This window comes from Protopterus annectens, chromosome 14.part0 (assembly GCF_019279795.1).
Source record: "Protopterus annectens isolate FY-2018-M chromosome 14.part0, PAN1.0, whole genome shotgun sequence".
In the NCBI taxonomy this organism is placed as follows: Eukaryota; Metazoa; Chordata; order Ceratodontiformes; family Protopteridae; genus Protopterus; species Protopterus annectens.
In genome coordinates this window covers 32,541,166-32,567,691 of record NC_056748.1, presented here as the reverse complement: position 1 = coordinate 32,567,691, position 26,526 = coordinate 32,541,166, and positions in this window count along the sequence as shown.

Below are 26,526 nucleotides of genomic sequence, written 5' to 3'. Positions count from 1 at the left end.
CCACAGAAATCCTAAACCATCAGCCACCGAGATCCTAAACCATTTCCTCAGTATCATACTAAAGCATGTAGGGAAGAATATCTAGTTCCCCAGGACAGCAGACCATCACCACACAGAGCATCTCTGGTACAGCACATTTTGTTGAGCTATAGAATGTGCCTATATTTCTGTCAAGACCCTACGAGGTCTAAGGGGCCTATGATAGACAGAGGGAGAGCTTCTATTTATTGAATTGCCAGGTGATCTGTAATGCCCATGGTATTATTTATAATATATTCAAGCATTACCCAGGTAGGTCACACTTTTGGTACAGGGTCAACCTTTACTCATAGCTCCTTAGAGAAAATTTACCTCAGGGTTACCTGACTGGTAGGTATATAAACTTGCGAGGTAGACAGGTCTATACAGACAGGTACTATGTATGTAGGGAACAAGCCCTTCTAATAAATGCTGTTTCTTGTGTGTTGCAGGTCGTGTCACATATGATCTAAAGCCCTGGTTGATGACTCTGATAACGGATCTTCAATTTATATAGGAGATGGTCTATAACACACGTATGGAAACTCAAAACAATAGTGGAGTAGGTACTAAGATTACTGAAATAATGACTGATATTTAGACTCTTCAGAAAGGCAACTTAAGTATAGTCCTAACATTTGCTGGGAGTTATATGCTCTGTATGTCATACTCCAGAAAATGGCATTGTGCAAACAGATTGAACAATGATGAATATCTCAGTAGGACCTTCCGTATCAGTTGTTCCAGCATCAGAAGGCAAGGTGGAGAGTCAGGGAAGTAACACACTGTATTACCACCATGGACCTCAGCAGCAATGTCTGCTCCCTGCCTTCTACATCTACATCATTAAACTACACATCCACTTATTTGTTCTGAGTGTCACAGCTATATCAGGGACAGTATTGGAGTTTTGGTGTCACCAAACACACCCCTTGCATCTGTTTCTTATGTTGGGTATGTCTACCTCAGAGGCAGTGCACACCAGTGAGCTGGGGACAGAAGTGAAGTCTGTGTGGGACTTTCAGGTATTTGGAAGTCTGCTATGGAAGACCAGTTGGCATAATGGTTAAGATCTTTGCCTCACAAGAACAAGGTACAAAGTTTCATCTTGACCACTGGCCAATGCCTGTTTGGAGTTTCCATGCTCTCCCTGTGTTTCTGTGGGGTTTCTCCCACCTCTGAAAAGCATGCTGAGTGTTTCCATCTCAAACTCACCAAAGAATGGAGCTGTGGGCAGAAGCACAGACTGTACATGGTGCTCTATAGGGGGAAGAGTTATAGAAATCAACTGCTGTAGGTGATTCAGTCGTGTTGACCAATGTTGCCAAATGGGCAATGTATTTGCCTGTGATAAGTGGGTTGAGGACCCGGGGAACTCTGACCTATGCCAGGGGCCAGTGCTAACAGTGGGAGTGGTGTACATGTCCCTACTAGCCAGTGTGTGCCTGTCATAAAGCCCAGCAGCCCTGAGTCAATAAGCTACTAGCTGGTGTCCAGCTGCCCAGCTTGGGTTACCTGGGATAGCTCTGGTGAGCAAAAACTGGACATAAAACCAATCAACCTGCCAAACATGACATAAGAATTCGCCACAAACACATCCAAAGAACTACTCAACGGCTGCATATAAAAACAATAGATTTATTGGTGAGCGCTTTCGTGGTGTTGAAATACCACTTCTTCAGACCTAATAAAAACTAAACTGCACTCTACTTAAATACCATTCAATCATTGACACGCCCAAACCTTTTCACATGTCATCATTCAACTATATGCTAGTTAAACTCACACTACCTAAAAGCAGAGTTATACTCAATAGGCATATAAATATTAACACAATAATAGATACAAAATAAAAATAAATACATCATAATAAATACATATCCGATGTGCACCATCTTTAAGAACATACAAAAAATGTAAAAAGACATTGTGCTAACTTCATTAAAGTGCACTGCAGAAAAAGACAAATGTTGCTTAGTAACGCTTATCAAGGCAGAACTCCCTATGTAAGCGATGCTAACAAACCTACTACAAAATGCAACATTATATTCATAACAAAATGTTTTTATACAAAAATAAGAAATCTTTGGAACAGATGTTGTGTTATTCTAAGGATAAACGAGAGTTCAAGAGTCATGATAAGTTGGGGACGGTCCCATGTTTGAACTGTAATCAGTGTCAATATATTGACACAAGCAATGTGTTTTCACACCCTGACCTTAGGAGAGACTTTTCTTTCAAGGTAAAGGCAAACTGCAATAGTATCAACATTGTTTATTTGGCTGTATGCAACAGATACTCCACTTACTATGTGGGTAAAACCAATAGAAAGCTGAGATATAGAATTAGAGAGCATTTATTGAAAAGTAGAAACAAAGACAACACTAATGCATTGGCAAGGCATGTTGATTAGACTGATGCCAGTCATAATTTTAGGTTTCAGGTAATAGAAATGGTGTATGGTAATGAACGTGGTGGTGATATAGTGAATTTGACTGAGACAACAGAGAGCAGATGGATATTGAGGCTTCGAGCAGACAAGGGGAGGGGGCTGAATGAAAAAGTACCCCTTAAACCCATATTGAAGTCCAGACTGCTACATAGGTAAACATGCTGTCTTGAACTCTGGTATATGACTATATATTGTCTAGGAAAATAACATTCTGTTATGAATATAATGTTGCATTTTGTAGTAGGTTTGTTAGCATCGCTTACATAGGGAGTTCTGCCTTGATAAGCGTTACTAAGCAACATTTGTCTTTTTCTGCAGTGCACTTTAATGAAGTTAGCACAATGTCTTTTTACATTTTTTGTATGTTCTTAAAGATGTTGCACACCGGATATGTATTTATTATGATGTATTTATTTTTATTTTGTATCTATTATTGTGTTAATATTTATATGCCTATTGAGTATAACTCTGCTTTTAGGTAGTGTGAGTTTAACTAGCATATAGTTGAATGATGATATGTGAAAAGGTTTGGGCGTGTCAATGACTGAATGGTATTTAAGTAGAGTGCAGTTTAGTTTTTATTAGGTCTGAAGAAGTGGTGTTTCAACACCACGAAAGTGCTCACCAATAAATCTATTGTTTTTATATGCAGCCGTTGAGTAGTTCTTTGGATGTGTTTGTGGCGAATATTTTTGGAAATAGTGTCCAGAGACTACGTACTACTGACCATTACCTTGTTTGGGTTTGGATGACATAAGAATTGCTACACTCAGTGTAAGTTCACTGACAGAATGCAGCTTGGAAGTGGATGACATGATGATAAGGATGAGGCTGGACATCCTATATATCCAGGAGACAAGATGGAAGGGTAGTGCAGCAAAGCCACTTAGCATGTGATCCAGAGTCTACTACTCAGGAATAGAACAGGCTAAAAATGATGTGGGAACTGTAGTGAGGGACAGGCTTTAGGAGATACTGAGGGATGTCATCAGAAATAGTGACAGACCCATGGCAATCAGACTCCAGCCTAATGACAGGGCTGTATTCATAATCTTAACCTATGCCCCACAGCAGGGTTGTGACAGTGAGGAGCAGGAGCAGTTGCAGGACCTACTAGAGAAAGCAAGACAACAATAATTGCTGTTGATAATGGGTGACATGAATGCACATATCAGGAATACAAAACAGGATATGAGCACTGCTCGATCCATAGGATGCACACTGTGGGACAGACAAAGAAATGAAGACATAATAGCAGCCGAAGTAGCTCCAATTGCAGAAAAGGTCAAAGAGAACAGATTACAGTGGTTTCAGCACATGTGCAGAAATGCATAATACAATCTGGTGAAGAAGATTTGTGACAGACAAGAAGAAGGTAAGAGGAAACATGGTGGATGGATTTTTGCAACAGTCAGGCATGAGTGTCGAAGAATGCAAGAGAAGGGCATTGAATTGAGACAGATGGTGATAGCTGACACGACACTCCAGCACCTTGTAGGAAAAAATATGGAAAAAGGGGATTGATGATGATGATGATGATGATGATGATGATGTTGTTGATGATGTTGATGATGGTGATGATGATGTTGATGATGATGGTGATTATGATGATGATGGTGATGATGATAATGATGACGATGATGATGATGATGATGATGACGATGACGATGGTGATGATGATGGTGATGATGATGATGGTGATGATGATGATGGGGATGACGATGTTGATGATGGTGATGATGATGACGATGATGATGATGATGATGACGACGACGATGATGATGGTGATGATGATGATGATGACGATGACGACAACGATGATGATGATGATGTTGGCTATGCTTTGCTGAGGTCATCTGCAAAGACAGCATAACTCTACAGGGTCCTCTGTGATGGGTCCTGAGGGTGAATCCTCCCCCTGTGCAGCTAGTGTCACTATGTCATCAGAATGAGCCACTTGCATGTTGTCATCATCACTGCCAGCCGGAGATGGAAGATTGAAGGGTTATATAGTTTGGCAATGAATTCCAGGTTTTGCCAACATAGTTGGCAAACAGGGATTCACCAGCTGAGTTATTAGCTTTGTAGGTTTGAACCAGTAGTTTGTTGGCTGATCGTAGGGATCTCAAGTTGCTATATGGCTTTATAATATTTATAAGTGAGGGGGTAACCTCAGGGTGGTACAGAATTTTGTTCGCCATTAAGAGTTGATTGAATTGAATTAAGCTGGGCAGTTCTAGACACTCTAGTTGTTTCAGGTTCTGGCAGTGATGGGTTCTATAGGTGGAGCCAGTGGAGAATCTGGCAATATGGTTGTAGCTATGGGAGAGCTTACTCAGTTCAGATTTGTTGAGGTTTGAGAGTACAGGAGAGGCATATATAAGAGTAGAGAGTAGGTGTGACTGGGCGATTGGAGTTCTAGCCAGTGGGGTTAAAAATGACTTGTTTCTATACAGTGATCCAAGTGTCTTATTGATGGTCTGTATGGTTTTGTTGACCTGTAGGTCAAATTTAAGATTATTATCTATAATAACCCCTAGACGCTTGGTATGGGTATCTGGGGAGATAGTGGTACCACTGTTAGACATGACAGAGAATGAGAGTGTGGCGATCTACTAGTGGGGGTGAAGAGTAGAAGTTTAGTTTTATTGGGGTTCAGCAGTAGGCGTTGGTTGGAGAGCCAGTTTTCAATAGTTTTAAATGTATTTTGGGTTAAGATTTGTAGGTCGGATGGGGAGGTGGCTGAGCAGATCAGAGTGGAATCATCTGCATATTGAATGCAGGTGGTCCATTTGTCTTTTAATCTTCTTAATATTGCCAGTTAATACATTTTCACACAATGTAATATTATATATTTTTCATATGCCATTTTGCCAACCTTATCAATATGATGAGAAAATGTGACACATGAATCAAACTCCACTCTTTAATAAGAAATATCAATGATGAGTCTTTTCAAGTGGGGTTTCCATGGATTATTTTCTCTGTATGTATGCCTTCTAAAACAAAATAGCCTTTGTTCAGTTAAAGTAAAACCGAGATTGTAACTTTCAGCCCAGTCCTATGGTTTATCCATATTGGTATTAATAGAAGGGATAACGACAGAGAGTCTTTCTTTGCTCTTGAATACCACTATGTCATTGACATTTATGACCATCTTTGAATTCGTACTGCTGTATTTAACTGTATTCACTAGTGTAATTAAAAATAAGGACTTACAATTGACCCTTGCAGAACTCCATAGTATTGATATAATTCCGGGGAATACATTGCCTTAATTGTTTGTCTACTAATGTTTTTCAAAATATGTTGATAAGGGCTGATAAGCATCTGGCCTACAGTTTCCAATATTGTTACAATATCCCCCTTTAATTACTAGTGCTAGCACTAACATTTTTCATTTCACAGTATGGTATCCTAAATAGATTAGTGATAGGTCATACTAAATAATGTAGAACTAACTTTAAAAAAATAAGTCCAAACGGCAAAACGATGTAGGGGAAAAGATCAACTGGTATGTAAAACAAAGCAATGTAGAAAAGTCAAAAACACACCAGATAATAGGTCTGAAGAAGCTACATGCGAAAGTGCTTACCTGTTCTTTACTTTTACTATTTTATTAAAGTTTTGGAACCACCTCTACTGTGAACAACTGGTGTGTTTTTGACTTTTCTACATAACTTTAAAAAATGTTTTCCTCTACTGTTATCAATAATCAGTGTTTGACTGGTCAATTGGCCCATTTACTTCTTATCACCAGGAAGTGGGGAGAAGTGGCAACTTGGGGGGGGGTCATCATTTAGATAGCCATCAGGGATGGTTCTGGCTTTTTTGGTTAATGTCCTCCTCCTGTACACACCTAACAAAGCACCAGGGAGGGGACATATAAGGGGCTGACCAAAGAGGGTGTCCCTTTACTTCTGCAAGTGGCATTCACTCCAAGCAGCCCTGATGCTCTTCTGAGCAATGTTTTCTCCAGTTTTCACCAGGGGAAATTATACTACTTTGTGAGTCCCTGAGTGTTATCAAACAGTTCCATCTCTTACAACAGTGGGGCTTAGTGTAGTATGTAGAGATCTGCAATACAGTGGAGAGTAAGCAATCAGAATATAGTGACAGCGATACAGTGCAGTAGTTCTATACATAAAGTATCAATCAACATCAAGGTGTAACAATCAGCAAGTCAATAAAAGTGCAGAACATTACAGCCAGATTTGGAATGTGCAGTCAGTAGTTCAGCAAGGTAGTAAGAGCTAGCAAACCAATCAGGAATTAAAAAGAGCAAGGTAACAATGTATCTCATGAGAAGCACTCTTGTAAAATATGAGAAAAACCACAGTGCTAACTTTAATGATATAGGCTTATTTAGTAAGTTATTACTATAATGTAGATAGAATGTAATAGCAGAAAATGATTTACACCAGAATATGAGCAAACGTAAAATGCAGATTTACTGAACAGATCTCAGAATGCAATATGATAAGTGCAGTATAGGCTGTAGGATTTCTCTATACAATTTACATGGAGTTCATAGGTTCATAGGTTCATAGGTTGGTACTAGGCTAAAACATGCCTAACCATAACAATTCCCTGGCTTTTTCTTCCAACGCCATTTACTTGGAAGGTTTATGTAAGAGAGGAACACGCCTACTAATTACTCTGATGTGCAGTTCTCTGTAATGCTGTGTTCAGTACTGACAGTCAGATCCCAGGTGGTATAAGGGCTTCATAGTATTTGCTACTTTCTTCTTTTCTAGGTTCTGGGTAGCTCAGCAACATGCAACCTAGCCAAAAGTGGCACAAGCTGCACAATGCTGACTGGTTTAAAGCAAGCACGAATAAGCAGCGATCCAATCATGGACTCTACTAGAGAATGTACCCCAGGAAAATAAAAATAAAAAGAATGTCAGATACTCTCCTCTTACCAGAGCCAATCAGCAACAAAAATATCCTAGCATTTCCACAAGGAATAGTCTCCAAGATCCAAATAATCTTTTAGTCAGAACCCGGCTCGTAACAGGTTTTTGTAGTATTGGTCACCTTCTTTTTCAGGAGCTGGGCTGACCAGCAATATGGAGTTTAGCCAAACATGGCTTGATTTCTTTCGCTAGAGTTACTAATCAAGTCTCTTTTATTGTTTTTTATGCATAAAATAATATGTAGAGTTTTTGAAAGCTTAGAGTGTATTAAGTGCTTTAAAAGGAATCCTGACATGACTTTAAACTGACATGATGTTTTAATTTTGTCAGTTTCTAGCTAGGTTTGCAGAAGTAACACTTCAAAGTAATTTGTACTCTCTGTAAACTACGTTTTCTCTTTTTAATGATTTATAGCATGTGAGATTTATTAGTCTGTTCTACAGACTGCAGTAAATAATCTAAACTGTTATTTCTATATGTTTAGAAAATAGCCATCTAGAATGGCTCAGCATGTTTGATCAGATTTCAGAAACAACAGACTATTATTACAGCATTAAGTTCAATAAAATTCAAGACTGGACCACAGAGACTTCTTACAATGTCAAATCACACTGCTGTGAAGCTTATTATGTGTGCTATAATACTGTAAATAAATGCCTGACCGAACTGTAGAGGTTTGACAACTCTTTTGACAGCTGAAATGCCATGGTTTTATAGCTCTTTTGACAGCTGAAACTATGACTGCACATAGTTTGTTATTACCTGTGAATTTGGTCAGTCAGAGGCCTTTGACAATAGCCTAGACTTCAGAGAAGTAGATGCCAAAAAGAAGCATCCTCAGCACTGAGCCCTGAAGAACTCTTGTAGTGACTGGCTTTTTTGTGGTGGTAGACCCTCATCCTGTCTTCTTGGGTCCTATCTGTGAGCATGCTGGTTATCCAGCAGGTAACATAGAGGATTATTCATAATTTCATAAACTTGTCTGCAATACCTGAATGGGGTATTTGTGTTGAATGTTTGGCCAGGTTGAAGTAAGCAGAATGCACCATTTTGCCTTCATCAATTGCTTTGGTGAACTTCTTGAAGATGTTCTCTAGGTTAAGTTGTCATGACCTACCTTTGATGAAACCAACGTGGGTTGGATCCAGTGTCTGTAGGTTTTCTATGTCATTATTTGTCATATCTATTATAATTCTTTCTATGGGTTTACATATGAGACTAGTCAGGCTTATGAGTCAGTAGTTTCCTGGATCTGTGAATGCCCCCACCCCATGCAGAGAGCTAACAGTTGTAGTCCTCAATTTATTCATCATGAAGCCTGTTTGGAGGCTACAGTTAACTAGTGATTCTGGTGAGCCCAATAAGTCATGTTTCTTGCTATTAGGGGGGCATTATGGGATATTATCAGGGCCCATCAATGCAATGTTTTTCGTTTTGGAGAGTACATTGAGGACCTGTTCCCTAGTGATAATTAGAAAGTTACAGTTGGGGGTATTTCTTGAGAGGTCTGAGGGAGAAAGCGGAGTAAAATTGGAGCTGAATTTATCAGTCAGTAGATTTTCTACAGCCTCTGGATCAGTATAGGTGGCTCCATTTGCAATTAGTTTGGCATATTGCTGTGTTTTGCCTTTGAGGTTGCTTACATAGCTGAAGAATGCCTTATGATTGCACCTAACATGAGAAGCTGCTTTCACCTCAAATCCAGCTTTGGTAGACTTAATTTGTCCTTCAAGTTGCATATTTAATAGCTAATTTAATTTTAGTTGCTAATTTAATCTGATGAGGGAGTTCTTACCATGTTGGGTATTGCACTTAATGTTTTTCCTTTTGTTATGCAACCTATTGATGTAGGGATTCCACCAGGATGGCTTGTTTTGGATCAGTACTACTGCCTCTTTGCAGCTGTATACATGATTGTAAAGGGCTTTTGTGAACAATTCCACATAGGCAACAGTGTTCCCTATGTTTGGGGGGGGGGCTTAAAATTTTACCAGAGTTTCACTTAATAGTAAGAAGTTTGCCCTGGAATAGTTCCCAAAACTTCCTGGGTTAGCTAGTTTCCTGGTTTAATTTTTGTTTTAAATGAAACTGCTTTATAGTCCAACCTGATCAGTGAGGGCATTACACAGTATGTTGCTAAGCCCTAGGTCAGGGATGTTGGCACCCCTAGCAGGTGTACAGACTAGCTGGTCAGGGGCATTTGTGTTGACAAAGTCCAGGAAACTTTGGGCCTGCATGTTTGGGGCCATATATGATTCCCAGTTTATAGTGGGGTAGTTGAAGTCAAGAATATGGTGTTGGGTTGAATGGAGAGTGACTCCAGTTCATTTAAGTAAGTTGTGTGGGTTTCCTGGTCATACAGGGGACCCATAGCTCACAAGGATATGTTACTGGACCTTTCTTGTGGTGAGTTGTACGTGGAGAAGCCTAAGTGCATCATACTGCTTGACTAGCCTTGAGGAGCGTGTTTATTTGCAATGGGCCCCATTTCTCAGGGATGTCATTGGATGAGTTCTGTTCAGTTTGTGTGTGTGTGTGTGTGTGTGTGTGTGTGTGTGTGTGTGTGTGTGTGTGTGTGTGTGTGTGTGTGTTGATAACTTGCCATAATTTTATTAGACTCTGCCCCTACCGTTATTCACTATTTAGGCACTTGGCATTCAAGGGGTTTTGTTTGTTACTCAGATATGAAGAAAAGTTAGGAACATACATTTTTTGATGAGCTCTGATTAATCCATTGATAGCAACTCAACAGCTTCATATCTGAAAACCATTTTCTGTGAACTAACATGTGGCATTGCACTTTTTCCACTGTTGTGTGGTCATGAAGTTGGCATAAATAAGTTAGGGGGCGGGGTCTCCCCCCACATGGGGGGTGAAGAAGGGCTTGCCTCTTGCAAACTGAAAGTGGCTTTCAGTGAGTTTTTCATTGAATTGTCCATCAGAGAATAGATCTTTGACGAATAATCATAAATCCAAACATTTTAGCATCATTGCTTTTGTTTATAAATACAGTGGATTTTGATTCATTTGTCTGGACTTTTCCTCTCTGAAGTTTTTGTTGGCTTCTTAAACAATACAAACATTTTATTTTAATTTGCATGATAATTGTTTTATTAACATTATTGCTTATTGCTATATTTGAATTGAGTATTCAGAATGTTTATATATTATAACCTTTTATATTTTGCAACACTGATTAATTTTGATTTGAAATGTATAACATTGTCTTTTTGGCTTTGCTTTAATTGCATGTTTAAGTGCTTAGGAAATAAGCACTTTAATAGAACTGAAGTTATAATTAAAACTGAGGCAGTTTTAAAAGCTTTGCCTTATGATCAAGACTTCCAAAACCCATTTATATGCTTGGTACAGCTCAAAGACTAACTTAACCCATGGGATAAGCTTAATTGACGGGTTAGGTGAACCAGTCACTCATGTAATATACTTTATGTATGCCAGCATTTGGTTGGATCCTCTGCTGAACTTACTCTGTCATACCCCATCATGCAGACAAATGCACCATTAATATACTGTCACAATTAAAATATGCCTAGTTATTCACTATCATTCCTAATGAGGAAGACAAAACGATATTTGTAAAAAAATTTTAATCTGCATGCATTAGTATTATCTTATTCTGTCACTGTCCTGAATCAGACTGCTAATGTCAAGCATTTCCAAATGGTCACAATAAAATGGAGTTCCTCTTTTCACTACCTGGCAAAAGTAACCACTGGTGAGTCTCCTTGTCAAGTATAAACTGGCTTCTTAGTCCTGTGAGAACTATTTTTTTTTTAATTTTCTGCACAATTTACTCTTTTCAGACTTTGGCTGCTAAACTTTCTCCTACATTTTCCACACACAGCCAGTAGCTTTTATGAGAATTGAAAAATGTAATTATCCCACTAAAATGGATAAGAAAGCCTTATTCAAAGTTGGGAGTGCTGTCTACACTTTCCTGCCACTGCCACTTACAAATATCCCTGAGCATGATGCTTTTAAAAGCTGCAATCTCTTGCACCACTCCAGTCTAGCTAACTCTAAATGTTTTACTAATTTAGGTTGCAAATCTCCTAGGCCATCAACTTAATTTATAGTGACGGAGTTAAATGAACTAAGTTCCCGGTGCTAGATTCTGATTTAAGCAAATTGATTCATTCATGCTAAGTAAGTGTGAAAGTTTAAATGGCTACAATTTTCATGCATTGAAATGTTTCGTTTACTGTCATCACACACCTGATGATTGTTAATTGACGGTTACCACACCAGCTGTTATCTCAATGGCATTGTTAACTGCAGGAAGGAAAATTTTGTTATTGTTTTCCCATATACAGTTACCAGCTGTTTAGAGGCCAGTGCAGTGGCATAAGTGGATAAAGTGAAAAAAGTAGAACAAACAAAATAAAAAAAAACAAGAACACCCGTTCACAAAATGGAAGAGTCCAGCTGCCTCCAGGAAAAGAAAGAAGAGAAAATGATGAGGGGGCGGGAACCTGTAACTGATATGGATAATGATGATTTTGTAGAGACAGAGGGACGATCTCTTCTCAGACGTTCCAAATGTCTGAGGAATTTACGGCAGAAAGATAGTTACCCTGCCTCCCAATCGAATATATGTTATCAGAAAAATCCATCCTGTCAAGGGGGTTCCAAGGTCAGGACAGGAAACACCAGAGACAGGTTTTTGAGCTGAAAGTACCAGCTATGGATGATGGATATGTCTTACCACCTGTTAAAATAACCTTAAACAGTGAGGAAGACTTTAAAATGTATAATTATTCATCAGTACTAATTGATAAGGTTTGTGGTGATTTATTTGCAAAGGGCCTCACATTTGTGCCTCGTAAGAAGATGGATTTGTCAAGTGTGTTAATCGATTTGAGACTTTTTGTGAGGAAGCTCAATTTGAGTTTTTTGTTTCAGGAAGTGAGGTCAATTACAAAACCATTTAGTATTTCAAGCACTTATAACCCTCCGATCCATGCCACCCTTGAATTATTTGAAAGATTGTGTGAACTTGACATACATAATATATGTATGGGAATTATACAAAAAATAACATGATTCAGGCTGAGAAGCTACAGCTGAAAGGACTTAGTGGTGAGAAATCTATATGAATTATGAAACCTAATAAGTGGGGGAGTATGATGATAATGAGTAAGGTGGATTATAATGAAAGAAATTTAACAACTGAAATATATGAGCTTAGTTCTTTAAATCAGTTGAATGGTGCCGACAGAGCAGTAAAAGGGGCCTTGCAGGGGAACTGAATTTTTTGAATGTCCATATTCCTAGGATCTAAACAATTTTTGAGTTGCCTAAGTTGCATAAAAATATTCATCAGCCACCAATGCGTCTAATAGTAGATGCAAAAGGGTCTATCACATATCCCATAGCCAAATGTATTGACATTAAATTGAAGGCTTTGATGATGAAGGAGCCATCTGTTTGTAAGGACTCGTGGGAATTCTTGAACAAAATAAATAGAATTCAGTTCAAGACTGATTTTGTTTTCATCATTGTGGATATTAAGGATTTATATTTTGTGATTCCACATGATGTAGGAATCAAGTGGTTTTGTGAGTATTTTGTGGATAAAGGTGTTCCACAAATACAAATTAATGTTTTAGAACAATTGTTGGAGATGTGGACCGAGGTGGAATCCTTCAAAGCCCCCGGGCCTGTGGAAAATACGGCCCAGACCGCAGAATCCTTTATAAACGCATTCTATGAACACCTTCAGGAATGCATGGATCATGCGATCTCAAATAAAACCAAGACCCAATCCTCCAAAGGCAGATGTCCTGTCTGGTGGATCCCAGCTATAAACAAACTATACAATAGAAGGAGGAAGCTACTAAATGATAGAGCAAAATCCCAAAAAGGGAAGGCATCACTGATCAGTATTAGCAAAAAACTACGGGCACTCATAAAATTGTCTAAGGCCAGCTTCGACAGAAAAATTGCACAGAACACTAAGGATAATCACAAGGCTTTCTTTAGTTATGTTAGGAACCTGGGTGGTAATTCCCAGATATGCTCAGAATTAGTCCAAAATGACAAATAATACACCGAACCCACAGACATTGCCAACATCCTAGCTGACAGGTTCAGCGCAAACTTCTCCCGACCCTCCCCACCAAAAGGGCAAATATCTAAACCAGCAGAGTGCTGCCCCCCTGACATCTCAGATGCTCAGGTAAAAGCCACCCTCTCCAAAGCAAAAAACACAGCATCAATGGGACCAGACGGTGTCCCGGGCTGCATCCTACATGAACTCCAAGAAGAGCTAAACCCAAACATAAAACTACTGTTCAATCTCAGCCATACTACAGGATATGTGCCCAAAGAGTGGCGTACAGCAACAGTGGTCCCTCTCCATAAATGTGGTGCCTCAATGGATCCTAGAAACTATTGCCCCATAAGCCTGACTAGCTTGGTCTGCAAAGCTATGGAAAGGATCATCATGGACCTCATAAATAAAGATATTGGGGACCTACAGACACTGGATCCTACCCAGTTTGGCTTTGTTAAGGGCAGATCCTGCCTCTTAAACCTGGTTGATTTCTTTGAAATAGTCACCAAGGCCATTGACGAGGGGAAGATGGTCCACACAGCCTACCTGGACCTCGCAAAAGCCTTCGATACAATACCCCCACTCGGGCATTATAGATAAGCTCACCAGCTTAAATATAAACCCCTATGTCACTAGATGGATTGCAAACTGGCTCAAGGACAGAACCCACATGGTTAGAATTGCTGGAGCCATGTCAGACTCCAAACCAGTTACAAGTGGTGTCCCACAAGGCTCAGTCCTGGGACCTCTCTTGTTCAGTATATATTTCTCGGAGGTACAGGCCAACACGGAAGGACTATGGCTGACCAAGTTCGCAGATGACTGCAAACTGGGTGCCATAATCGACTCTCCAGCCGACACAAGCATCCTCCAAAAGGGCCTCATAGAAACAGACAACTGGTGCCAGAGCCATGGCCTCAAGCTAAATGCCAAAAAGTGTATAGTCATCCCCTTTGGCAAAAACAAAGTGCCCACAAATTACCACATAGGTGGTAATCCATTAAGTACAGAAGAAGTAATTAGGGACCTGGGGACCCAAGTTGATAGCAATCTCTCATTTGACAACCACGTGGCCAAAGTGGTTAGAAAAACATTTTATATAGCCCACCTAATCATGAAGGGATTCACATCTAGATCAGGGGAGGTCATCGTGCCTCTTTACTCATCCCTCATCAGGCCCATAATTGAGTACAATGCCCCTTTTGGGATGTACCTTACCAGACACCTGCAGCAACTGGAAAGACCCCAAAAGTACCTCACCAAGAGGATCAAAGGACTCAAACAGATGCCATATGCTGCCCGGTTAAAGAAACTCCAGCTCTACTCAGTGGCATATCGCCTGTTCAGAGGCGATCTGTGCCTGATGTATAAAGCCATGTCCAACCCGGAATTAATGGACATGCTGCACCTCAGAAAATCCAAATCCCATTGAGCTACGTGCTCGAGAGACTTGAACCTCAGCACTGAAATAAATAGGACATGCTGGAGGGACAGATTCATAACCCAGAGGCTCCCTTCACTCTGGAATAAAATCCCAGTCCAGGTTAGGCAGAGTCCCTCATTGACTCTCTTCAAGAGGAATCTTGATGAGTGGATGGGAGATCGTAGGTTTACCCCGGGTATCACTTCTGTGTCACTGTTAGACAGAGGCACAGTTTACTAACCTCGAAAAAGGGCATAGCAAAATAAATTTAAAATGGGTGGCGAAAGCCAAACACATTCTGGCTAGGCTTATAAATGCCCTAGGGCAGATAGCCTAGTATGAACCTATGAACCTATGGTTCTGCTTAATAACTACATCACATTTGAGAAAGAATTTTATATACAATGTGAAGGGGTGGCTATGATTTCACCACATGGTGGTGTATATGCAAATATGGTAATGTTATGTTGGGAGCATAAGTTTTTGTTTAATTCAAGGCTCCATCAATACTGTCATCTTTATACACGTTTTTGACATGTTTTTTTATTTGGGATGGCCCTAAAGAAGTAATTCCACAATTTTTGGATTATATTAATAGTACAACATTTTGAAATTTACACATGCAATAGGTGAGGAAGATATTGCATTCCTGGATGTGTTTTTATTAAAGGATAGAGTGAATAATAGACTTGTTTCCAGGATTTTTAGAAAATAAACTTACTCAAAAACTTTACTACATTTGTCTAGTGCACGCCACTTTAAGCAAAAGCGGGCTGTGGTGAAGGGTCAATTCGTCAGGGCAGCAAGAATGGTGTCCACTATGGAATTTTTCATGGACGAATGTGACCTTCTAAAAGGTATGTTTCTTAAGTGTGACTATCCGTGCTCCCTAATAGATGGAATTATGTTGGAGGTCCTGAATAAAAGAGAAAGGGGATATTTTGTACCCATTGCAAGAGAGGAATCGGTTTATCCAAATGATGTAAACCCTATGGGCCTGGAAAGAATTTTGTCAGCTGATACTATGGATTTGATCCCTGTGGGCAGTTTTAGTAATAATGAAAGAAGTACTGATGTGGAGTATAAGAATTCTTTCAGCACCACATTTTGTGTTATTAGTAGGCAAATGACTAATATACTGATGAAAAACTGGCAAATCTTAAAATCTGATAAAGATGTAATGGGTCTTATTACTGAAAAAGCTACTATTGTTTACAGGAAAGGGATGAATCTGAAAAATGTGTTTGAGAAATAGGTGGTTTCACAGATCACTGGTTCTATGAAAAAGTGTGGGTTTTGCTCATATTGTTTGTCAGTAATAGAGGCTTTAGAGGCAACCATTAATGGGTATAAGGCGAAACATTCTTGTTTGTCAGAGAGGGTAGTGTATTGTGCCCTATGCTGTTGTGCATGTTTTTATATAGGTAAAACTGACAGGAAGCTTAAGTCACATATATATGAACATTTGAGAGATATTACACTTAAAAAGAGAGACAAATGCTCTGTCAAAACACTGTGCAGAAAATGAAGGACATTGTTTTAAATTTATAGTACTGGAAACTTTACAGCCAAATGAAAGGGGTGGAACGTGGTCTTTATTATTAGAAAGACGTGAATTGAGCTGGCAGCTATGTTTGAATGATACATGCAGGCTAGCTTTCAGTGGGCAGGCTTCAGTTAGTAGTATTTTAAAACTTAAAGTATTGAAGAGATGACTTGCTTGACTACTGAAATATAAATGAATACATATGGAACTTTTTAAAGATAAATGTACATATATGTGTATGCAGATATTTTATGTACAGTTGCTGTACAAAAAGGATTTTTTAAGGCATTTTTAATCATGAATGGAATGGGGGTGTGTCTTAGCATGCTTTTGTAATGATTGGCAGTTTTAAGGGGTGTATAGAAAGCTGAAGTTTTAGTGCTGACACTTTTATCTGATGAAGTTTCATTTTGTATGAAACAAAAGCTCTTATAATTTTTTTCTATGACTAAATAGTGATTTGTACTTGCCAAGGTCACTGTGGATTTGTTCAGATATAACACTGTGGAAATACTAACTCTTGTTTTTGCAGTCTGTTTCTAACATGAGTGACTGAATCAAGCTACTTTCATTTCCTGGAGGCAGCTGGACTCTACCATTTTGTGAACAAGTGTTCTTGGTTTTTGTATAGGTAGATAAAGCCCTAACTATGGCCCAGGTAACCCGGGTTTGATTAACATCTCTGGTGTCTGAAGTGCTGGCAGGGAGTGATGGGTGGGCTCATTCCTGAAGGAAGGGCATTCATTGATGACACAACCTAAAAGGATGCAGGGTCCAATGAGGGGAGCAGCTGTCTGTCAAAGTCGTCGCACGGAGGGGAGAGGACAGGGTGTTGGGTACATCATAAAAGAAAAAAAATGAATTGAAGACAGACAGTACCAACCCCCCCAAGATGCCCTTGATCTCTTCACTATCCCTGGCATGAAACTCAGCATTGATTGAGGGAGATTGTAGGGCACTAAAATGACAGTCAGTATGACAGAAAGGGGAAAAAATGAAAACAGCTGTTTAGATTTGGACTTTTTACTGAAGGTAGGCATGCTGCCTGATTAGGTACCACCCAGAGATTCAGCTGTTCTATTTGGAGGCTTCAGTGCTCATATGGGGAATTCTGCATATTTAGGCAGAATGGCTTACCTAATCTGAATCTGAGTGGTGAATTGTTTTTGGACTTCTATGCTAGTTATGGAATGTCCATAACAAATACTTTGCTTGAACAAAACAATGCACATAACTGTACCTAGTAACAGAAAACAATGGGGCAAAGGACAGTGATTGACTCTGTAGTGATGTCATCAGACCTGAAACCATATTCTCTGGGTGCCATGGTCAAAAAGGTGTTGTCAGCTAGTCATAATGCTGTGGTAAGTTTGGCCAGATGGTAATGACAACAGCTAAATACACTTAAGAACGCTATGCATAGTGAATGTGTCTTTGGACTGCTTAACAAATGCTGCTGAGAAAAATGAGTTCAACTTCTACTTCCAAGATGAACTTCACCTTCATACTCTTGGGAAGTCAAAGGCATGGATCAAAGTGGACCTTGTTCAAGACTTCAGTATTTGAGCTATCATCAGCAAGGAGCAATGGTTATAGCAAGATTAGTGCCTGTCATGGTGTTAAGTCTTGGGGTCCACTGGTAGACAACAGGGGTTAGAGAAGCTATCAGGCCAAGGAAGCAATCTGCACACTGATAGGAGGGGCATCTCCAGATCTGACTGATAGGTACTGACAATCCAGAAGAAAAAACAGTTGTAGCAATAACCAAAATGAAGGCCAGGTGTGCAAGGGCATGCAGAAGGGCTTTCAGGTAGCCACTAGGAAGTTACCTGTCTCCAGATAGAAAGATGGGATCCTGCTGAAACTGTTCTAAGTAAGAGTGAAGAAATGCTGCCACTGGCTGGGGACATCACTACATGGAAAAAGAGCACTCTGAGGGACATCTGATGCCAGTGGAACCAAGGATTACTAATTATGTGGATTATGTGACATCAACAATATTGCAGTGTCTGCATTTGGAGCTGTTTTATAGGAGCAACAGGTCAAATCTTCCAAGCATTGTAAAACTTTTGGGATACTTTCCTAGACATGTGTATGCCATTTTCCATTACTTGTTCTCCATCCAGTAAAAAGAGGAATTTAGCTAAGAGGAATAAAATCTTTCTTTCCATACATGACCCAGTAATGGACTGATGTAACCCTGTTGTATATATTCAGTCCTTATTACAAATAGCTTCAAAATTCTGGTCTGACAAGATGGACCCTTTTACATACAGTTTAGCAATAGCTTTCCTTTTGTACACCTATATCAGGATGTTTGTGCGACATAAAAGGGTGAATAGTATTTGTCTGGGTATATGGGAAAGATCCTAATTGGCCAATGTCAGTCTTCTAGAAAATTTTGCAACTATTATAAGATTGTAAGCAATTTAAAACACCAATCTAAACAAATATGTTCTAATGAGAAACAGACCCTACTCCATCACATATGTGCTCATCTCCATGATGGCAAGTATTACACAGGGAATACTGCATAATCTCTTTTTATGCATCATATAGGGCTCATAAGATGTAGCCACCCAATTGATGGTCTCTTAGGGAAGCTGGAGAACTGGGTCCACAGTGATGCCATTTGTCTTGCCAAATTGCAATTTTGGAATACAATACAGCAAGAGCTTCATTTTTGGAGCAGGAGAGATTATTACTAAAACTCTAATACTGCTTCATACTCTAATTCCTGAGACAGTTCATTCATGTTAACAGAAACAGTTATGCATATAATTCTAACTGTTGTTAGGAACCTAATCATATCCAAATGGAAGCACCCTCCCTCACTTGCGTTTCCAATGTGTCTGTAAATAATATTATCTATGTATGGGAACTGAGGTATTATTTTGTGCAGTTAGAAATCATTCACCTTATGTAGCTATAATATAGGTTATATGGTCCCATAGCACAAAGACATGAGTATATTAAAAATGGCATTAATATGTTTTACAATCAGTTTGCCACATAGATACAGCAAAATTCAAACTGACAGTGTAACACAATGCTACACAGGGGCAAACTGAATGCTTGAGAAAGCTAATAAACTTGGTGGTGAGTTGCAATTTTGTAGTTTCAATGGCTAGGTTTACAGACAGACAAGGGGGATAGATATGGGTGTGTCTATAGCCTCTAGCCTGGCCAATGTAGCCTTAGGCAAGTGGGAGGAGGAATTTGTACTGCAAAGTGAATACCAGAGTTTTATGAGCAGCTACTATAGCTTTATTGATAATGTATTCATAGTCCGACAAGGTGAGAAATCTAAACTCACTGAGTTTATCCATTACATCAATAACTCCACCTCTTCCTGAAGTTTACCACTTCCAGCAGCTCAAACTCAGTACAGTTCCTTGATATGACTGTCAATATTGATAAAGACAGAGAACAACTAATTAGTAACATAGGGGAAACCAACAAGAGTGAACTAATTACTTCACAGAGATAGTATGCATCCAGTAAAAACTAAGCATGATGTAATAAAATCACAAGACTATAGATTATCATGCATTACCACAGATTTGGCCTCTGTTCTCAAAAATATGAATGATCTTGAAAATGATTTCTTAACCAGAGGATAAGAATCAACCATGTTACATACGATCCTGGATCCCATTACAGATTCTAAAACTAACAATGACCTTATGTGGTACAGGCTTTTTGGTAGAATTATGCAACAAGGACACCCTAACCCAAAAGAAGAGAAAAATGATGCTAGTTGCATTCTAACTTAGACCTGGGATTTCAGTACAATTAAAGCCATTATTAGGTAAAACTGGGCATCCTGCAGTGGTGGTGCTGCGGTAGCATTGTCGACTCACAGCAAGACGTTGTCCATTCGATTCTCAGCTTAAGCGTCTTCTGTGGGGAGACAGGCGTGAAGGGGTGTACCTTCGTTGAAGGTTGTGCATCAGGGCTGGTAACTTGGCATGTAAAAATCTTCTACCAATCATTAGTGGACCGGAGTTCCGCTGTGGCGACCCCTAACCGGGATAAGCCGAAAGACACAAACATTAGGTAAAACTGGGCCATCCTCACTGACAATCAGCATCTTGTAAGGGTTTTAGGAGATCACCCCACTTTTGTATATACAAAGAGCAGAAGCACACAGCTGTGTGGAAAAGAAAATAAGGAACAGCAAGATGACGTGAGCCCTAAAATCCGTGGGCCACCGAACTGCACATTCTGTGAATACTTTATGGAGGGCCTCTATCTTAAAAAGATGGTGAGAGCTTCAGCAGGTGGAAGCTATAATACAGAAAAAGTTGTATATAGGGCCATGTGTAATGACTGCCCTCCATTTTATGTGGGTAAAACTATGAATAAACTGAAAAGGAGGATTTCAGCTCATCTTTCTGACATCAGACATAAATACCAGAGGAACACCTTAGCCAAACACTTATTAGAACACCCCAGACATTCTGGTTTTAAATGTATCATTCCGGACTGTGTGGAGATGGATGAGCTTAAAGGAGACATCAATGGTGTGTTGGAGAAAAAAGAACTATGCTGGCAGTTGCAATTAAATACATTCAGAAAACCAGGACTTTATGGGATAATTTACAAAATTTGTTAAAAAATTCTAATTTCAATAGCACAGTATTTTAGTTTAATTAATTGATCTGATTGTAGTGGATGTCTTTGTAAATACTTTAGTTGTTTTGTTGAATATTATAATAATACCTATTTTTAATTATTTGTATAAAATTGTTATGATATTTCTCTTATATGTTAAAACAATAAACTTGTTTTGAAAAAAAAGAAAACCAGGACTTAACTACTATTGCTCTATTAAGAGTGTTTTTGCTCTATTAAGAGTGTGATGAATTTATGTAAGCTACCACACAATATCTAAAGTTTTTTTAGGGAATTTTTGAGGAATATTTTTATGTACTACAAATATACTAAATAATAATACAAATGATGTGTAGAATGTGTATAAATATATATATATATGTTTAATGACTTTAAACTCAGTTCTGCTTTGATTAGATTTATTGCATCACACCAGGGTTTTTTCATGCCATTATTACCATGAAGTATTGGTTTAATTCCCCCAGTTACCACATTGGTGCACGCTCATGCACACTCATGCATATACCTGCACACTTTTATACATTACTAGCTTACTTCTTCCACTGTTTTCTGTATTTTCTGTGTGCGCGCGTGTGTGTGTGTGTGTGTGTGTGTGTGTGTGTGTGTGTGTGTGTGTGTGCGCGTGTGTGTGTGTGTGTGTGTGTGTGTGTGTGTGTGTGTGTGTGTGGGTCTGTAAACATGAAAACAGTCATGACAGTTTTTTTTTTTTTGCAAAGCACTGACATTTTTTCTGAGCTGTTAATAACTTAGTTTTTTATGCACACTAATACATGTGGATGGATATTTACTAGATATTATTAGACAGATGTATTTTTACATTTATAATGTCCTAGTTTAATTATGTTTATGGTTAGATAGCTATGTGTTTTTCTTGATTTTAGTTCTTGTCACAGACCTGATGAAGGCTTTTTTGCATAAGTTAGTCTAACATGATTTTAGTTCAAACTCTTTTTATGCATATGTTATGTTTTTCTTAATATCTTATCTTGGAATGATAGGTAGTGTTTTAGTTTGATCTACTCAGTGGTAGTGTGTGGGAGTGGGCACTTGCTGTTCTTAAATCTACTTTTACAGCCCTGTTTATATTGTTTGGCATGGATAAGTTGGTTTAAAATTAAACAACAAATATATTTTCCACACCTACTTCTAACTACATAAAAGCTGATATGTTTAACAATGTTATAATATTTCAGATTCTTTGTTACTGAGGATAGCTTGTATGTGATGAATGAAGGCTTGTTGCTTTGGAACACTACCCAGGTTTCATGTTTTTTGGAAATTATTGTGACTGAGCTCATCAATGAATTTTTAAGACCACTAGTTTCTCTGTTTTTTATTTTTTCCTCCACACGCATGATGGTGAGGTTGGAACTAGACAGATTCCTGTGTTTGTTCATTTTTTTTACACTTTTCTGAAAGCACAGCAACAATTTACTCATCAGTTTGATAATATTCCTGTAGTGTAGTTACGATATCTTTAATCAAACACATGCTTCTGGAGTATTTCTCCTTGTGCCTCTGCTGAAAATGGGCTCTTTCCCAGTCAGTCGGACTTTCCTTTTAAACAAATGTTAAATAAATAAATAAATAAATAGATGTCTCTCACAGATGTTTGAAGTGCAGTCTGGTCAAATGCATTTCATTCCTAGTAATGTCATTGAATGAAAGGTGGCTCCAACAAAGAGGATGGAAGACCTATATTTGCATGAGATTGCTGAATACTAGAGATAAGGGAATCTTTTCTCCAGTATTGTGGGGTCTTAGAATTGGGATATTTTAAGTCAGCAGGCATGTTGGATGTGTAGGAGGCTTCCCCCTGAAAAAAAAAAAACTTTTCTTGCCTTCGAACTGCCTTACTTCAATAATTTTGTTCTTTGATACGGGAGAACATAATTCTAAGTAAGTGTATTTTGACCACTTGATATACACCCCTTTAATCAGAATGAAATACCCTGTAATATACTGAAGCATATCTAAGAAGTAAGAAGACTTAATGCATCCCAATCAGACTAGCAGAGTAAGAATGCTAAATATGTAAAATAATGCAGGTAGGTACAAATGTAAAATGCAAATTTCCATAATCACAGTCATGGACAACTAATACAACACTTCCCAGTGCAGTCAAACACAAATATCCATCCAGGGCTTTCTATTTATATACATAATCCTGCATATTAAACAGCATGCTTTATACAGCAGCCATCTACATTAATAGACTTTACATTCTACAGCCATATAACCATCCAGAAGGTCTTGAGATGATAAATACATTAGTCATTTTCAGAAGCATAGGTAACTGGCAGCAGAATACAATGGTGCTATCAGTCGCTCAAACTTTAGTTTTCTTGATTCTGTTTCTAGGGGCATTAACGTTTGAATATGCACCTCTTGTCACAAAACAAATGTAGTAGCTTGAGCCATAAATGTAACTGCATCTAAACATCTCTCTTCATTACCTGCATAATTAGGTTTGCTTTTCTTTGACTGTGTTATGAAAGGCTGAACATTTCCAAATATTTCATTATAAGTTAAATCTGTTAGCAATGTGATTTTCTTTGTAATATTAGTTAGATGCCTTCAGTCATGGCTATGTCCTTTTCGTGCACTGGATTTCAGGCACTGCTTAAATCCTAACTTCCAGGCAGGGTTAGATACGAGACATAAAGAGAACAGCACATTGTCACTTGTATTGTTCATGTCAAATAGCCGAGGGAGACTCTTTGTGTTTCAGCTCTTAATATAATAAACATGTCAGTTGGAACAACTATCACCGATAAGCATGGAATGAGGACTGAACTTACTGCACAAGCAAGAATGTGATATTTCTCACATTCATTAGTGCAGTCACAGGTGACAGCACAACAATTTGTGTATGATGTTACCTTGTGCAGTGTCACTGTGCCATTTCACTGCCAAGGTAAAAATGTCCTCCTACTCTCGCACAGTGGGTCTCTTGTTTTTTGTGTCTTGACACCGCTGTGGGATATGAAACTTGAGCTCACATGTTTTTTAAATGTCAGCATTCTGAGCGGACTGACTTGTCCTCCTATCACAAACCATGTCACCTGCTCCAGTGCAGACTCTTGTACCTGACAGTCTGGGGGAGCATGACAGGTATTTGTGTCACTTGGCTCAAACCTGGTTATACTTTTACCTTTTTACTTACATGTAACAAAAAGCTTATCTCAGTCTCAGGTTGTAGCACATAGCTGGTATACTGGCACTGCCACACTACACACGCAGTAGCATCACTTGTTTTTAACGACTTTTACACTGACTCGTGACAGTGACGGACAATGTGGTTGCAAGGGTCAGTTACTTTTCTGCTACTCTGGTAAAGTTTGCCTTGCAGAAATTGTCTTAATAAGGAATATAGGGAAGAAGAGGAAGAACTTTTTGTAACGACCATCACTGTGCAATGTTCTGACGCTAACGATTATTATTGTCTGAACTAGCTACTGAACGGATGTGTTATTCTGCGTCCTGTCCCCCCCTTGACATCTTTTAGATATGTTTTTCTGCCTTCTCAACAATATGTGGATAACTTTGTCTACGAATTCTGCTTTCCTCTATGCTTCACTGCTACAGATGCTTCCATCCAACTTGTAATGACACAGTAAAAATGCTGCTAGAATATTCCTGAGAACTACTCATTTTGATCAGCAAAACATCATTCACCACCAGTAACACATGTTCAAATACGTCCCACCCACCCATGCAAATTACTAGTTAGCAAATTCTTCTTGCAAACCTTCGTTCCCAAGACTTGACACAGCAGACAAGTCAGGGAGACAGTTTGTCTGATCAATGAGTGATCAACACAGTCTGAGTATCTTGCATGCTGAACCAGTCGGGGTATTTCAGTCAGATGTTCAATCAGATGCCACTGAGCTGCTGTCAGAAAGTGAAGAACTTGTCTCATTTTGAGTCATTATGAAATCAACAACTGACAGAGCAGTCACTCAGGCACATAGGCTGTTACATTCTAATGAGTGATGACCTCTCATTTCAGACAATACCATGTAAAATTATTCGTTAGTTGAAAGTAGAACAACATATGACAGGCTGCGAAAGACAAGCTGAAATGATATGCCGAAGAGGCCCTTGGTCAGAAAGTGCACATCATTTTTTTGTCTAATTTAAGAAAAGTCGAAAACATTTAAATATGTATTTAGTATTACATGTAGGACCCAGGAGGAAAATAACCCTGAACCACACAAAGCAACGATTAGCCAAACCTCGGGTGCTTCTTTTTTGATTTTACACATGATTATAGTAAAGCTTTCTTGGTTTCATAAAATCAAATGTACTGAACATAATGCAAACACATAGTAGATTAATAAATAATCCAAAATACAACTTAGAAAAAATGATGCTGAAAAGTGATATGTCATAAAAATACATTGTGTGAATTCAGTTTTGAAATCTTACAGGCACTCATCAGGGGTGATCTCTGTGCTAATAGTTCAGTCGCACACAAAAAAAGCTGGATAAGAGTTTCCTTCCTTAACACTCTCCTGTCTGCCTATCCTCAAATGTACAACAAATAAACAAGAATTACAACAGGATGTGAAGCTTAACGCCGGACTGTCTCAGAAAGGCTGACAAGTAGCATTCTGATCAATGAAAGGCGTTTCCCACTATTGTTATGGGAGCACCCCCCCAAACACACACGCGCACACACACACGCACACACACACGCACACACGCGCGCACACACACACACACACACGCACACGCACACACACACACACACACACACACACACACACACACACACACACACACACACACACACACACACACACACACACACACACACACACACACACACACACACACACACACACACACACACACTACCACCAGCAGACACACACACACACACACACACACACACACACACACACACACACACACACACCAGCACACACACACACACACACACACACACACTACCACCAGCAAACACATATGCACACTTGGATCCCCCTGTTCAATGCCACAGTGTAATGCATTTTATTTGTGATCCATGCATTTGCTAAACTTCTATAAGCCTTTCAGTTCCATTTTTGAGAGACCTTGCATTTAGTATTATAATAGGAGTTTTTAGCCAAGTAAGACTTGTAAATGTCATGATAAGTTATTAGCATACATAAACTATAAGCATATTATCATACTCAGATTTTGAAAATAGCTCAATATTTCACAGCAGGTTTTTCACAAATATACCTTATAAATCTCAGAGAAAAAAAAATACTTATGTTACAGCTGAACTGTGAACCTTCGACACATGAAGAGAACAGACCGAATGAGAGACTCATGGGAGTGTTTGCAAGTCTTTCAGGGAAGGCAAACTAAATATACATCTATTATCTTACTGTAACAAAATTCAAACAGCAATGCTCCAGCAATTCCACAACTGAGACATAGTTTATTAAATACGAGAATCAC